Raw genomic sequence first — 14,468 nt, 5'->3', positions numbered from 1 at the left:
CTCCTTAGAAAAGGTTTCTGAACTATTCTATCTAGAATAGGTCCCTCCCTGACTTTTTTCTCACTAGCTGAGTCCTCTCTGATGTAACTGATTTATTGAACACAGGGAACTCATAGGACAATATAAAAAGAAGCATTTTTTTTACCACTAACTATTTCTTTAAGTGTGACCTGTGAAATGTGTGTGTGTGTGTGTGTGTGTGTGTGTGTGTGTGTGTCCTATGTACCTTCCTCTATACAGAAGTAAACTCTTAGGCAGTTCCCATGACATTTATAGTTGTTCAAAGGACTTAGAAAATTCCACAGTAACTTTCAGTCATAAACACAGTCTCAATGAAATATTGCCTAGCTTCAGGAAATAAAAGTGTTCATCCTGCATACCCATCCGTTTTCTCCCTTCCCTCCCGCTGACACTTGCTAGCCGACCACTTGCAGGAGAAGAGTGAGGAGTGCTCCTCTTGCCTTCCCAGTCTATCATTCCTCCTCCTCTTCCTCCTCCCTCGCTTGCTACCCAGAGATTTCTAAATCTGTTATGGCAAAGGCAGGGGTGGGAAGAGAGGGAATGAGGATAGAAAGTTCTTACTTGGCTGGTGCTGCTGTAAGATGGTCTCATTCTCTCTGGGCTTGACAGTTTAGAGCTTCCTCTTCCCCTGAAGGTTCTTCATTCATGGAAGCCTTGAGTGCCTGGCTTAAAGTTATCCTCTCACCTGAGGCCTCCCACCATCCTGTAATGCACTTACACCAGCGGTTCTCAACCTGTGGGTCGAGACCCCTTTGGCGGTCGAACAACCCTTTCACAGGGGACGCCTAAGACCATCCTGCATATCAGATATTTACATTATGATTCATAACAGTAGCAACATTACAGTTATGAAGTAGCAACGAAAATAATTTTATGGTTGGGGGTCACAACATGAGGAACTGTATTTAAAGAGCCAGAAGGTTGAGACCCACTGACTTAAACTCTATCAGTGTTTTGGCTTCTGGGTTTTCTGACTTGCTTAACAAGACTTCCCTAGCCTGAAAGTCATAAGAATATTTCTATATATTTTCTAATGTGCTTTATTTGTTACATTTCTATATTTAATACAATTTCAATGTTATTTTTATGTATGGTATGTGGTAGACATCTACTCTATTTTCTCACAAATGGAAAGGTGATTTTCATAACCCCATTTGTTTTTTCTCCATGGAATTATAATTCTACATTTATCATACAACCAGTTCTAGTATATACTTGTTTGTTAGTTTGCTAGGGCTGCCATAACAAAGTATCACAGACTGGTGTCTTAACAACAGAAATTTATTTTCTCACAGTTCTGGAGGCTGGAAGTCCAGGACCAAGGTGTCAACAGGGTTGATTTATTTTGAAGTCTCTCTCTTTGGCTGGTAGATGGCCATCTCTCCCTGTATCTTGATGTGGCCTTTCCCATGTGATCTTTTATAAGGATACCAGTCATGTTGGATTAGGGCCTATCCTGTGATTTCATTATAGCTTAACTACCTATTTAAAGACCTTATCTCTAAATACATTCTGAGGGCTTGGGTTAGGACTTCCACATATGAACTGGAGGGGGGGAGGGAGCACAATGCAGGCCATAGAAAACGTAGATCTGTTTTAAGAATTTTTCCATTCCAGTGTTATCATCACAGCTACAAACATATAGAGTACTTGGAAGACAATCTACTATTCAGAAATTAACTTTCTTTTTAAAAAATTTTTATCTTTATTGTTGAAAGTATTACTGATGTCCTCACTTCCTTACATTGATCCCTCTTACCCCGCCACCATCCCCACCAAGACCTTCACTGCACTATTGTCTGTGTCCATGGGTTATGCATATAAGTTCTTTGGTTAATCTCTTCCTGCCCATCCACCCCTTCCCCTCTGAGATTCATCAGTAGTTCAGGTGTTAGATTCTTTGTAAAACTTTTTCCAATCTCTTCTTTTTCCCAGAAACAGATATCTCCCATTGTATTTTATTTGAACCTCCATTATAACAATAGTCCCTTTATAAAGATCAACTTCTAGCTTCAATTTAGATCACAAGCCCATAGGGCTCAAATAATTAATGTTTTAAAAATGTTAATTATTCATATTTGACATTATTAACAGCAGTCTGATAATGACTTATGATGCGTCAAACACTGTTCTGTGAGTTTCACTTGCAGTATCTTCTAAGTACCTTGTAAAGTAGGAATAAGGCTCAAAAAAATTAAGTTACCCGCCTGAGGACACATAGCATGTAAGTCGGTTACTTATAATTTCAACCCAGTTCTATTTAACTCCAAATCCCAAACTCTTAAGGAAAGTACTGCCTCTATAGCTATTTGATACCCCCCTCCATCTCCAAGCAGAAGGCCTGGTGCACAGTAGGCACCTAGTATATGTGCTTATAAAAGGAACTAAGCTGAAGAGCATGCCAGTCAACACTTATGTTGTCATCCTTTCTATTTAAAGTCCTGTGACAAGTGAGCTATTTTAGGTCTGGATTACGGTGGTTGAAGTAACAGATATGTGATCAGGGTCCTCCCCATCCCCATAGTACATGGGGCCTGTGCTTCCAAATGATGACTGTCACCTTTTCCTTCTGATGCCCTCCCAGTCTTTAATGTAACTCTTGGGCTCAAACCAATTCCATTACAGCTATTTACTTGATGCTACCATTTCTCAGTGTGGCAATTTAATGCCATAAAAATTTTTTATTTAAAGATCATAAATAAAACAACTTTGTGAAAGAGAGTAGCACATAGTCAACTAATGCTACTTATAACAGTTATCACTGGAGAATTTATGCAGTGGTTCACCTATGAGCAGTGTACCGTATAACAACGTATATGATTTGGTGGCTTAGTCAGCTTGGATACTATAACAAAATATCATAAACTAGGTGGCTTAAAAGACAGAAATTTATTTTCTCACAGTTTTGGAGGTTGGGAAATCCAAGATCAAGGAGCCAGAAAAATTGGTTTCTGGTAAGGACTCCCTTCCAGGCGTGTAGACAGCCAACTTCTCACTATGTCCTCACGTGGCCTTTCCCTGGTGGATACGCACAAATACCGAAAGAGGAGAGAGAGATTGAGAGTGCTCTGATGTCTCTTCTTAAAAGGACACTAATCCTATTGGATTAGGGCCCTACTCTTAAGACCTCATTGAGCCTTAATACTTTCTTAGAGGCCCCTTCTTGTGGTTATGGCTTCAGCATATGAATTTGGGGGAGGAAAAGGGACATAAACATTCAATTCAGCCTGTAACAATGGGTCAAGTTGACTTAGGATGGAAATGGAGAGTAGACATGTGAAGATCTTAGCACATTTTGAGGCTCAATAAGTGTAACTAGAACAATACTTCTTTGCACCTAAATTGTTTTGTCTTTCATATATGTGAGAATTCACATCTCTATAAAATTTTGAAAAACATTGTCTACTCAGAATTTATTTATAAATGCTTGAGTTTCCTAGATGAAAGATCTCTGTTATTCAATGGTGTAAAAACTTCATCAAAATGAATAAAATGTAATTCTCATCCTAATCCACAGTTGCTTTATTTAAAATTTTTATTTATTTTTAAGTTACTTCCTTGGACTATACCTTCCTTCCTTAACTTTAGTGTTCTCTTTCCTTCCGTAATATTAGTGTTCAGACAGATATAACTCTATGTCCCCAGAGGCTTTTGTTTATAGTTATAAAATTTTTATTGCTACAGATTTTCCTTTAGCTCTTCGTGATTTTTCTTGCTTCAAGGTTCTGTCTAGATCTGACATGTTATGATTCTGAGATGCGCCATGATGGAAGCAATGTTTTAAACTCTAGGTTTGTCAAGCTCAAAAAGCTTATAAGGTCAAAGAGGCAGGAATGGCAACAGAAGTACTGTTATTGCTACTGTTCTGTAGAATTGTAAAAGTCGCTCAAAATGACAGCATGGGTTGAGTCCTCTTACTTCATGTAGCTGTAAATTCATAAACAAGTGGTTTTCTAAGACCATGTCAAGGTGTTTCTCTTTTCTAAGAATTTCCCTCCCAAGTTTCTGTGATGGCTTTCTACCAGGTGTACCTTAAAACTGACTTTTCCTCCCCTTAACAGCAGGTGCTCAACTCTCAGCTTCCAGCCACATTGTTTCTTACAACTGTATCCTTATTAGGAGCTTAACTCTTTTTGTTCTCCAAAGGGCAGCCTCATAACCGGTCCCTTCAGCTTAACATTGCCAGAGCTGCTCCATTCCCTCCTGTGACTGGGTTTCTTGCTATTGGTGGAGGTGACTATAGTAAGGACTACCATTTGAAATTTAATATGTATCTAACTGGCTATAACATTTGAGTGAAGAATTTCATCTTACTAGCTTTAAACATGTAAGAGATGAAGAACACATTTAGAAACAATTTTACAGGACAACAGCTTTTCAGAGTTGTCCTAACTTAGATTCTCTCTCCCTCTCTATTCCCAAATGCAGAGTTCACCTTGTCTCTAGAAGAAGAGAGGTTGCTGGTGACAGAAGTCATGATCTGTCTTCCCTTCTGAAAACACAACCAGCTCCACGAGATTACCAAGCAAGATTTAACGCGTTCATGCCTCGGAACCACAATTCCTGATTAGAGCCACAAGAAGAAGAAGGTACCTATCCCATCCCCCCCTCCAGGCAAAGTGTGCCAGCTATTAAGTAATTGTCTCTCAACTCCATCCACATTATTCTATGCTCCACTTAGTGATGCTGGGATTCTATAAACCACTCTTCTTCCTCTTAGGCAGCTGCTCCCCATGAGGCTTTGCCAAAGGAGAGTGACTGCAAGTTTGAAGGAATAGAAAGGGATTTGCTCCTTTCGGTTTTGCTTCCTGTTCTTGAGGGTCACACTAGCAATGCTTCTTAGCAGCAGTTCATTTCTAAAAGAGAATCTGAATCTAGCTTGTACTTTTCCCAACACTCTCACACCAGTCTCACTGCCCCTCCCAGAGGTATCAGCACAGCCAGGCAGTGCCTGCTCCTCAAAGGTCTGAATCCCAGCCCCGGGACCCTCCTCTGAGTCTAGAGACCAGAGCACTCGCTGGCTAGTGCCACTCCTCAAAGATCTGGGTCCTAGGTCCTTTCCCCACTTTGCTCTCAGAATGTTTGGTGGGGCCAGACTTCTTGCATTTGCATGCATGAAATTAAAATTCAGGTCATTGTATTTGTATATTAAAGGTAAGAACATCACAAGAAGGCTGGGGGACTGGGGGACATAATTCAGATTATGTGTTGATTACTCCCAAACCTATATCTGTATGCCAGACATCTTTCCTAGGTTTAAATGGAGAGCCTGTATGTACCTCAAACAGAATGTCTAAAATTAAATCATATTCCCTCTTTGCTCAATGAATTTTAACACTATCTACCAGTTCCCTGAAAGAACTATTTTTTTTAACCTTCACAAACAGTCTCCAAGTACTGTCAATTTATTTCCTAAACATCTCCTATTTTTTTTTTTGGGTGCGAAATTTTTCTTTTTTTTTTTTTTTTTTTTTTATTTTCCTCTTAAAGTATTACAAAGGGTATTACATAAGTATCCTTTTTCCCCCCCCGCCCTTGACAAACCACTACCCTCCCTTACCCCCCAGTGTCTTATGTCCATTAGTTATGCTTATATGCATGCATACAAGTCCTTCGGTTGATCTCTTACTCCCCTCCCTCCTGCCCCCCAACTCTCTCTGGCCTTCCCACTGCAGTTTGACAATCAGTTTGAGGCAGCTCTGCCTCTGTATCTATTATTGTTCAAAAGTTTGTAATGGTCTTTATTATCCATGAATGAGTGAGATCATGTGGTATTTTTCCTTCATTGACTGGCTTGTTTCACTTAGCATAATGCCCTCCAGTTCCATCCATGATGTTGCAAATGGTAGGAATTCCTTCTTTTTAACAGCAGCATAGTATTCCATCGTGTAGATGTACCACAGTTTTCTAATCCATTCATCTACTGATGGGCACTTAGGCTGTTTCCAGATCTTAGCTATGGTGAATTGTGCTGCTATGAACATCTGGGTGCATATATCCTTTCTGATAGGTGTTTCTGGTTTCTTGGGAAATATTCCTAGTAGTGGGATCACAGGGTCAAATGGGAGTTCCATTTCCAATTTTTTGAGGAACCTCCATACTGCCTTCCATAGTGGCTGCACCAGTCTGCATTCCCACCAGCAGTGCACAAGTGTTCCTTTTTCTCCACATCCTCTCCAGCACTTGTCGTTTGTTGATTTGTTGATGATAGCCATTCTGACAGGTGTGAGATGGTACCTCATTGTTGTTTTGATTTGCATCTCTCGGATGATTAGTGACTTTGAGCATGTTTTCATATGTCTCTTGGCTTTCTGAATGTCCTCTTTTGAAAGGTGTCTATTTAGATCCTTTGCCCATTTTTTGATTGGATTGTTTATCTTCTTTTTGTTAAGTTGTATGAGTTCCCTATAAATTTTGGAGATTAAGCCCTTATCAGATATGACGTTGGCAAATATGTTTTCCCACGAGGTGGGTTTTCTTGTTGTTTTGTTGATGGTTTCTTTTGCTGTGCAGAAGCTTTTTATTTTGATGTAGTCCCATTTGTTCAGTTTCTCTTTAGTTTCAACTGCCCTAGGAGCTGTATCAGTGAAGAAATTGTTTTGGCATATGTCTGAGATTTTGTTGCCTTTGTATTCTTCTAGAATTTTTATGGTTTCCTGTCGTACATTTAAGTCCTTTATCCATTTTGAGTTTATTCTTGTGTATGGTGTAAGTTGGTGGTCTAGTTTCATTTTCTTGCATATGTCTGTCCAATTTTCCCAACACCATTTATTGAAGAGACTATCTTGGCTCCATTGTATGTTCATGCCTCCTTTGTCAAAAATTAATTGAGCATATTGGTTCGGGCTAATTTCTGGACTCTCTATTCTATTCCACTGATCTATATGTCTGTTCTTGTGCCAGTACCAGGCAGTTTTGAGAACAGTGGCTTTGTAATACAGCTTGATATCTGGCATTGAGATCCCACCTACTTTGTTCTTTCTCAGGATCGTTGCAGCTATTCGGGGTCTTTTTTTATTCCAGATGAATTTTTGGAGAGTTCGTTCTAGATCTTTGAAGAAGGCCATTGGTATTTTAATGGGAAGTGCGTTGAATGTATAGATTGCTTTGGGTAGTATGGACATTTTAATGATGTTGATTCTACCAATCCAAGAACATGGTATGTTCTTCCATCTGTTTATGTCTTCCTCTATCTCTTTTTTCAACGTCCTGTAGTTTTCTGAGTAGAGGTCTTTAACCTCTTTAGTTAAGTTTATTCCTAGGTATCTTAATTTTTTTGGTGCGATGGTAAATGGGATTGTTTTTCTGATCTCCCTTTCTGAAAGTTCACTGTTGGTGTATAGAAATGCCTCAGATTTCTTGGGGTTAATTTTGTATCCTGCTACATTGCCAAATTCATGTATTAAGTCTAGTAGCTTTTTGATGGAGTCTCTAGGGTTTTGTATGTATAATATCATGTCATCTGCAAATAAGGACAGTTTTACTTCCTCTTTTCCAATTTGGATGCCTTTTATTCCTTCTTCTTGCCTAATTGCAATGGCTAATACTTCCAGTACTATGTTGAACAGGAGTGGTGAGAGTGGGCATCCCTGTCTTGTTCCTGTTCTTAGGGGAAATGGTGTTAGTTTTTGTCCATTGAGTATGATGTTGGCTGTGGGCCTGTCATATATGGCTTTTATTATGTTGAGGTATGATCCTTCTATTCCCACCTTTCTGAGAGTTTTTATCAAAAATGGGTGTTGGATTTTGTCGAATGCTTTTTCTGCATCAATTGATATGACCATGTGGTTTTTTTCTTTCAATTTGTTTATGTGATGTATCACATTTATTGATTTACGGATGTTGTACCATCCTTGCATCTCTGGGATGAATCCTACTTGGTCATGGTGTATGATCCTTCTGATGTACTGCTGGATCCGATTTGCTAAGATTTTGTTGAGGATTTTGGCATCTATGTTCATGAGGGATATTGGCCTGTAATTCTCTTTCATTGTGATGTCTTTACCTGGTTTTGGTATTAGGGTGATGCTGGCTTCATAGAATGAGCTTGGAAGCGTTCCTTCCTCTTGAATTTTTTGTAGTAGTCTGAGGAGGGTAGGTTTTAGTTCTTCCTTGAATGTTTGGTAGAACTCCCCTGTGAAGCCGTCTGGCCCTGGGCTTTTGTTTGCTGGAAGCTTTCTGATGACTGCTTCAATTTCTTCCATAGTTATTGGCCTATTGAGGTTTTTAGATTCTTCCTGATTGAGTTTTGGAATGTTGTATTTTTCTAGGAATTTGTCCATTTCCTCCAGGTTGTCCAGTTTGTTGGAGTAGAGTTGCTCGTAGTATTGTTTAACAATCATTTGTATTTCTGTGGGGTCTGTTGTTATTTCGCCTCTATCATTTCTGATTTGGTTTATTTGGGACCTCTCTCTTTGCTTCTTGGTGAGCCTGGCTAGGGGTTTGTCAATCTTGTTTATCCTTTCAAAGAACCAGCTCTTGGTTTCATTGATTTTCTGTATTGTTTTTTTGGTCTCTATTTCATTGATTTCTGCTCTAATCTTTATTATCTCCTTCCTTCTGCTCACTCTGGGGTTTTCTTGTTGCTCTCTTTCTAATTCTTTGAGTTGTAGAGTTAGATGATTGACTACCATTTTTTCTTGTTTTTTGAGATAGGCCTGTAGAGCTATAAACTTCCCTCTCAGGACTGCTTTCATTGTGTCCCAGAGGTTTTGGATTGTTGTGTTTTCATTGTCATTAGTGTCCAGGATGTTTTTAATTTCTTCTTTGATGTCATCGGTAACCCAATCAATATTTAATAACATGCTATTCAGCTTCCAAGTGTTTGAGTATTTTGGGTTGTTTTTATTGTAGTTTATTTCTAACATTATGCCATCGTGGTCTGCGAAGAAGCTTTTTATGATTTCAATCTTCTTGAATTTGTGGAGACTTTGCTTGTGACCCAATATGTGGTCTATTTTTGAATATGTCCCATGAGCACCTGAGAGGAATGTATATTCCGCAGCTGTGGGGTGAAGTGTTCTGAAGATGTCAATTAAGTCCATCTGATCTAGTGAGTCATTTAGGATTGCTGTTTCTTTGCTGAGTTTTTGTCTAGCGGATTTATCCAGTGATGTCAGTGGTGTATTAAAGTCCCCTACTATGATTGTATTGTTGTCGATCTCTCCCCTGATATTTTCCAGAAGTTTTCTTATGTATGTGGGTGCTCCTGCATTGGGTGCATATATGTTTACCAGGGTTATATCTTCTTGTTGTATTGATCCCTTTAGTATTATGAAGTGGCCTTCCTTATCTCTGGTTATGGCCTTCACTTTGAGATGTACTTTGTCAGATATAAGTATTGCTACCCCAGCTTTCTTTTCCTTTCCATTTGCGTGAAAGATATTTTTCCATCCCTTCACTTTCAGTCTGTGTGAGTCCCTTCTAATGAGGTGGGTCTCTTGTAGACAGCAGATGTATGGGTCATGTTTTTTTATCCATTCAGCCACTCGATGTCTTTTGGTTGGAGCATTTAGTCCATTTACATTTAAAGTTATTATTGAAAGGTATTTGTTTGTAGCCATTTCTTTTTGTGTGTGTGTGTGTGGCTGTTTTCTTTCTGAGCTTGATATTTCTTCTTTTTACACCAGTCCCTTTAGCATTTCTTGCATGGCTGGCTTGGTGGTGATAAACTCCCTTAGCCCTTTTTTGTCTGTGAAGCTTCTTATTTCCCCTTCAATTTTGAATGATAGCCTTGCTGGATAGAGTATTCTTGGATTCAGTCCTTTGCTTTGCATCACTTTGTAGATTTCCGTCCATTCTTTTCTGGCCTGATGTGTTTCTGTTGAGAAATCATTTGATAATCTAATGGGAGATCCCTTGTATGTTACTTTCCGTCTCTCTCTTGCAGCCTGTAAGATTCTCTCTTTATCCTGAACATTTGCCATGGTAATTATGATGTGTCTTGGTGTGGGTCTTTTCGGGTTCACCTTGTTTGGGACTCTCTGGGCTTGTGTGACTTTTTTCTTCCCCACCTCAGGGAAGTTTTCTGATATTATTTCTTCGAATAGGTTTTCTAATCCATGTTCATCTTTCTGTTGTTCTGGCACCCCTATTATTCGTATGTTGTTTCGTTTCATGTTGTCCCAAAGCTCCCTTAGGCTCTCCTCCTGTCTTTTAATTTTTTTCTCCATTTGCCGTACAGTTTGAGTGTGTTTTGCTTCCTTGTCTTCTAATTCACTAATTCGGTCCTCCGCTTCTCCCAGTCTACTGTTGATACTTTCAATGGAGTTTTTTATTGAAGCTATGTCACTCTTCATTTCTTCTTGGGACTTACTTAAGTTGTTGATTTTTTCATCTGTTTCTTCTAGCTTCTTGCATAAGTAGTTGAGTTTTTCATCTGTTTCTTCTTGCTTCTTGAACATGTGGTGCATGTACTCTAGGAACCTTATTCTGAATTCTTTTTCCGTCATGTTGCATATCTCTGTCTCACTTAGCTGCTTTTCTGGCGAGTCCTCCTTTTCTTTCCTTTGGGGGTTTCTTTGCCTACCCATGTTTGATCTCGCTGACATATGTAGATGTTGAGGTGTTCAGTGGCTGCTCCCTGGGTGGCAGGGGCTCCTTGGGTTGTGGTTGCTGCTCAGACGGTTGCGGTAGCAGCTGCTTTCCAGTTGGCAGCAGCTCCTCTGGTGGGTGTTGTTCACAGCTGTGTTGGCTCTTCTGGCTGGTGGGGGGAGGCTTCACGTACAGTTGCTGTTCCACAGACAGAGGGTGTGGTGATCAGGAGGCTGTGGTGATCAGGAGGCTGCGGTGATCAGGGGGCTGCTGTTGCTTGGATCTGCTGCGTTGATTTAAAGGCACAAAATACAACAGAGCAAGGCACAACGTACCAGGCACTGAACACAAGTATATTCACAATATTAATAACTCCAAATAAAGGTGACCACCCGAATTAAGAGAATTAGGGGATAAGGGAGAAAGAAGAGAAGAAGATAAAAGAGAGAACAGAAAAGAAAAATAAGAAAAAAACAAACAAAAAAGGAGTGCAAAAATAGAATTGGGAAAAAAGAGGGGGGAAAAAAAGAGAGCGAAAAAAGAAAATGAAGTAGAAGTGTGGAAGAGACTCCCCGTATAAGGAGCAAACTCCAATAGAACTGCCACTAATCTCAACAAATTCCAGCAACAGATCCCTGGAGATGAATGCAAACTACAAACCACCAATAATATCCAGAGGGGTAAGGGAAAACAGAAGCACAAAAATAACTGGGGTGGGGTGGGGGAGGGAAGGGAAAAACCAGCAGAAAAAAAAAAAGAAAAAGAAAAAGAAAAAGAAAAACAACCTCACAACCAGTCCTAAAAAAGAAGAAAAAACACAAAACAAAACAAACAAACAAATTAAAAAAAAAAAAAAAAAAAAAAAAAGCCTAATATATTCAACAATCAAGAAAACAATAGAAAGATAAGAGAGAAAAAAAAATGGTTGGAAAGTGAAGAAGGATAAAGAATAGGTGTATAAGGATTTAGAGCAGTAGATTGGAAATAGGATATATAAGTAGGGTGGAATTAGACAGGGGGTAAAAAGAGGGAATTGGGAAAGTCTGGAGCAGGAATAGGGTAAGAGAAACAGGACACCAAAAGGGGAAAAGTAAGGAAGAGGGTTTTAGCAAAGAGGTGGAATTGAGATAGGGAAAATTAATGCTAAAGGAACGATGAAAATAGAATGGAGAACACTAATCCCAAAAGAAAATAAAGAGAAAATAAAATGGCACTTTAAAAAATGGTAAAATGGTAGGAGTAATAATACTGGTTAAAAATAAAAATGTGGTAATTGAAAGGGTAAAATCAGGTGATGGAAAAAGAAGAAAAAGAGAAAAAAAAATTGGTTTCTTAGTAAAAAGGTGAAAAAATTAAAAAGAAAAAGAAAAAGAAAAAATTTGCAGTAGTGATGGTCTTTCGGTTCTTCTACTCTTCAGCCTGGTTCGCCTTAGTCCTGCCAGGTATTTAGGAGAGTGTTGAATTTGCCTGCATTACACTGTTCCTCCGTGTTGTAAATCACAGTCCTGATTTTAAAGCAGGCCGTATTTGTGATCCAGTCTGCCTTAATTTGTATTCCCCTAAGAGTCAGTTTGTGGCTCAGCCTCTGGGTGGCAGTGTTTTTGGGTTGGCCTCTGAGGCTATACAGCTTCTCTATCCTTTTTTAATCCTTACCCTGCTCTGTGTTGTTGGTGGGACTGAAAATCCCTCTATAGGCCAGACCCTGGTAACTCCCAGGGTCTAATCAGCTTGTTTTAGTCCTTTATCTCATACAGGGTGGAATCTGGGTGTGGCTGTGCTCCTTGCCTGGGGGGCTGGGGGGAGGAATTCCACCCTCTGGAGGAATGGCTGCCCCAGTCCTGGGCCCAGGGGGGTCTCAGCACTCAATTCGCTGCCACCTCCTCCGGCTCCCCCTCTTTCCTCAGCCTCTCCCCAGATTCCCCTCGTCTGCACCTTCACCCTCTCTTCAGCACAGGTGAGTGTCTGTATCCGAACTGTCCTATGAGCAGGGTTCAGTGAAAACAAAGAAACAGACAAACGCCGGCCGGCCGCGGAAACACTCCTCTTACCGGTCTGGGAAACGCTCCTCTTACCAGCACTGCATGGTCTGGGAAACGCTCCTCTCTTATGGGCACTGCATGGTCTGATCAGTTCCTCAGGATGCCCCCTTTAGTCTCAGTTCTCCGCAATCACAAAATCCAAATCTCAAATCTCCTGGCGCCAGCAAACCCGCGGAACTCCTTACCCTGGTCAGGGTCTGTGTCTGTCCCAAGAGACGCGGCTGTCTGCCATGCGGTCTCCCTCCGACCCTCTGGGCTCAGGTCTGGCAAACTTTCCTGCCCAGATCCCTGGTTTTTAACCTTTCCAGGGGAGGTCTGCCCTTCCAGGCTGCACGCCGTCTCACCAGCTGAGTAAATTTGCCAATTCGGGGTGGGTGTTATTAGTTTCAGCTGCTTACTCCGTTTGCTCCGGGACAAGACCTGGGACGCGTCTGCCTATATCGCCGCCATCTTGCTTCCTCTCTCAACATCTCCTATTTTTGATCTCTACTTTACAACCCTATTTCAGATTCACTGAACTCACTGGATTACTGTGAAACCCTCCTAACTTGTTTTTTTTTTCTTCTTCCAGGCTCTTTCACTTTTAATCAATTCTTGCTAGAATGTGTATAGCTTTAAAAAAGATAATAAAACATTACAATTTCCAGAACACAGTTCCAGATCTGTCCGGTGACTCTGAAACACTTTTCTACCACTCCAAGTGATTTAAGGCTCTTGTTTTTATCACTAGTTATGAGCAACTAGATGATGTGTCTTGGTGGTGTTTACTTCATGTTTCCTGTGCAATTTCATTCTCTTGGATCTTGAGTTTATAGTTTCCATAGTTTGGACATTTCCTCTGCCCCCCACAGCTCCCACTTTCAGAGACTTCAATAACATGTACATTTGGCTACTTGAAGTTGTCCCTCAACCCATCGATTTACTTTTTTTCTATTCTTTTTTCTTCCTGTGTTTTACTTTTTATACCTTCTATTGCTATGTCTTCAATTCAGTACTCTTTTCTTTTTCCATGGCTAATCTGTCATTAATCCCATCCAGTGTATTTTTCATCTCAGTTATTATAGTTTTTCTCTCTAGGGGTTCTACTTAGATCTTTTATTATGTTTTTTATATTTTCCATGTCTCTACTTAACATTTTGAAAATATGCAATATAGTTACAATAAATATTTTCCTGTTCTCAGCTTCTAATTTTAATAATTGATGTCAATTCTGAGTTAGTTTCAGTTAATTGATTATTCTCCTCATTATAGGTTATGAATCCTAACATCATAGATTAGTTGTGTCTGCTTTTGTGAAACTTACACAAATCTAATCATACCACATATTTTTTTGTATATTTCTAACATTATGTTTGTGAGATTCATCCTTATGGTTTTGTGTAGTTGTAGCTTGTCTATTCTGATAGGAATAGTAAAGCATTGCATTTTGTAAATCTACTATATTGTATTTAGCCTTTTGTGTCAGAGGTCACCAAGACCACACTCAGGTTCAGTGATTGGCAAGAAAGACTTACAGAACTTGGAAAAGCTGCCGTACGGTTAAACTTTATTATAATGAAAGGATACAGATTGAAATCAGCAAAGGGAAAAGTTGCATAGGCCTGAGTCCAGAGGAAACTAGGCACAAGCTTCTAGTTGTCTTCTCCCAGTGGAGTTGCATGGATGGTGCTCAATTTTTCCAGCAAGTCCGTGTAACAATGTGTGCAAAGTGTTGTCAATCAGGGCAGCCATGCAAGCCTAGGTGTCCTGGTTGTGTTTGCTCTTTTTGTTTGTTTTACTTTCTTTTTCTTTTTCTTTTTTGAGGTCAGTCAAGTGGGTACTGCGTATGCCCATATGAATGACCTCAGCTACTCAATCTCCACGCCCTCATAGGTC

Source organism: Myotis yumanensis, unplaced genomic scaffold (genome assembly GCF_028538775.1).
Source record: "Myotis yumanensis isolate MYYU_CA2020_CCGP unplaced genomic scaffold, mMyoYum1.0.hap1 SCAF_14, whole genome shotgun sequence".
Lineage (NCBI taxonomy): Eukaryota > Metazoa > Chordata > Mammalia > Chiroptera > Vespertilionidae > Myotis > Myotis yumanensis.
The sequence above is the reverse complement of the archived record's forward strand: the minus strand, read 5'-3'. Positions refer to the sequence as shown.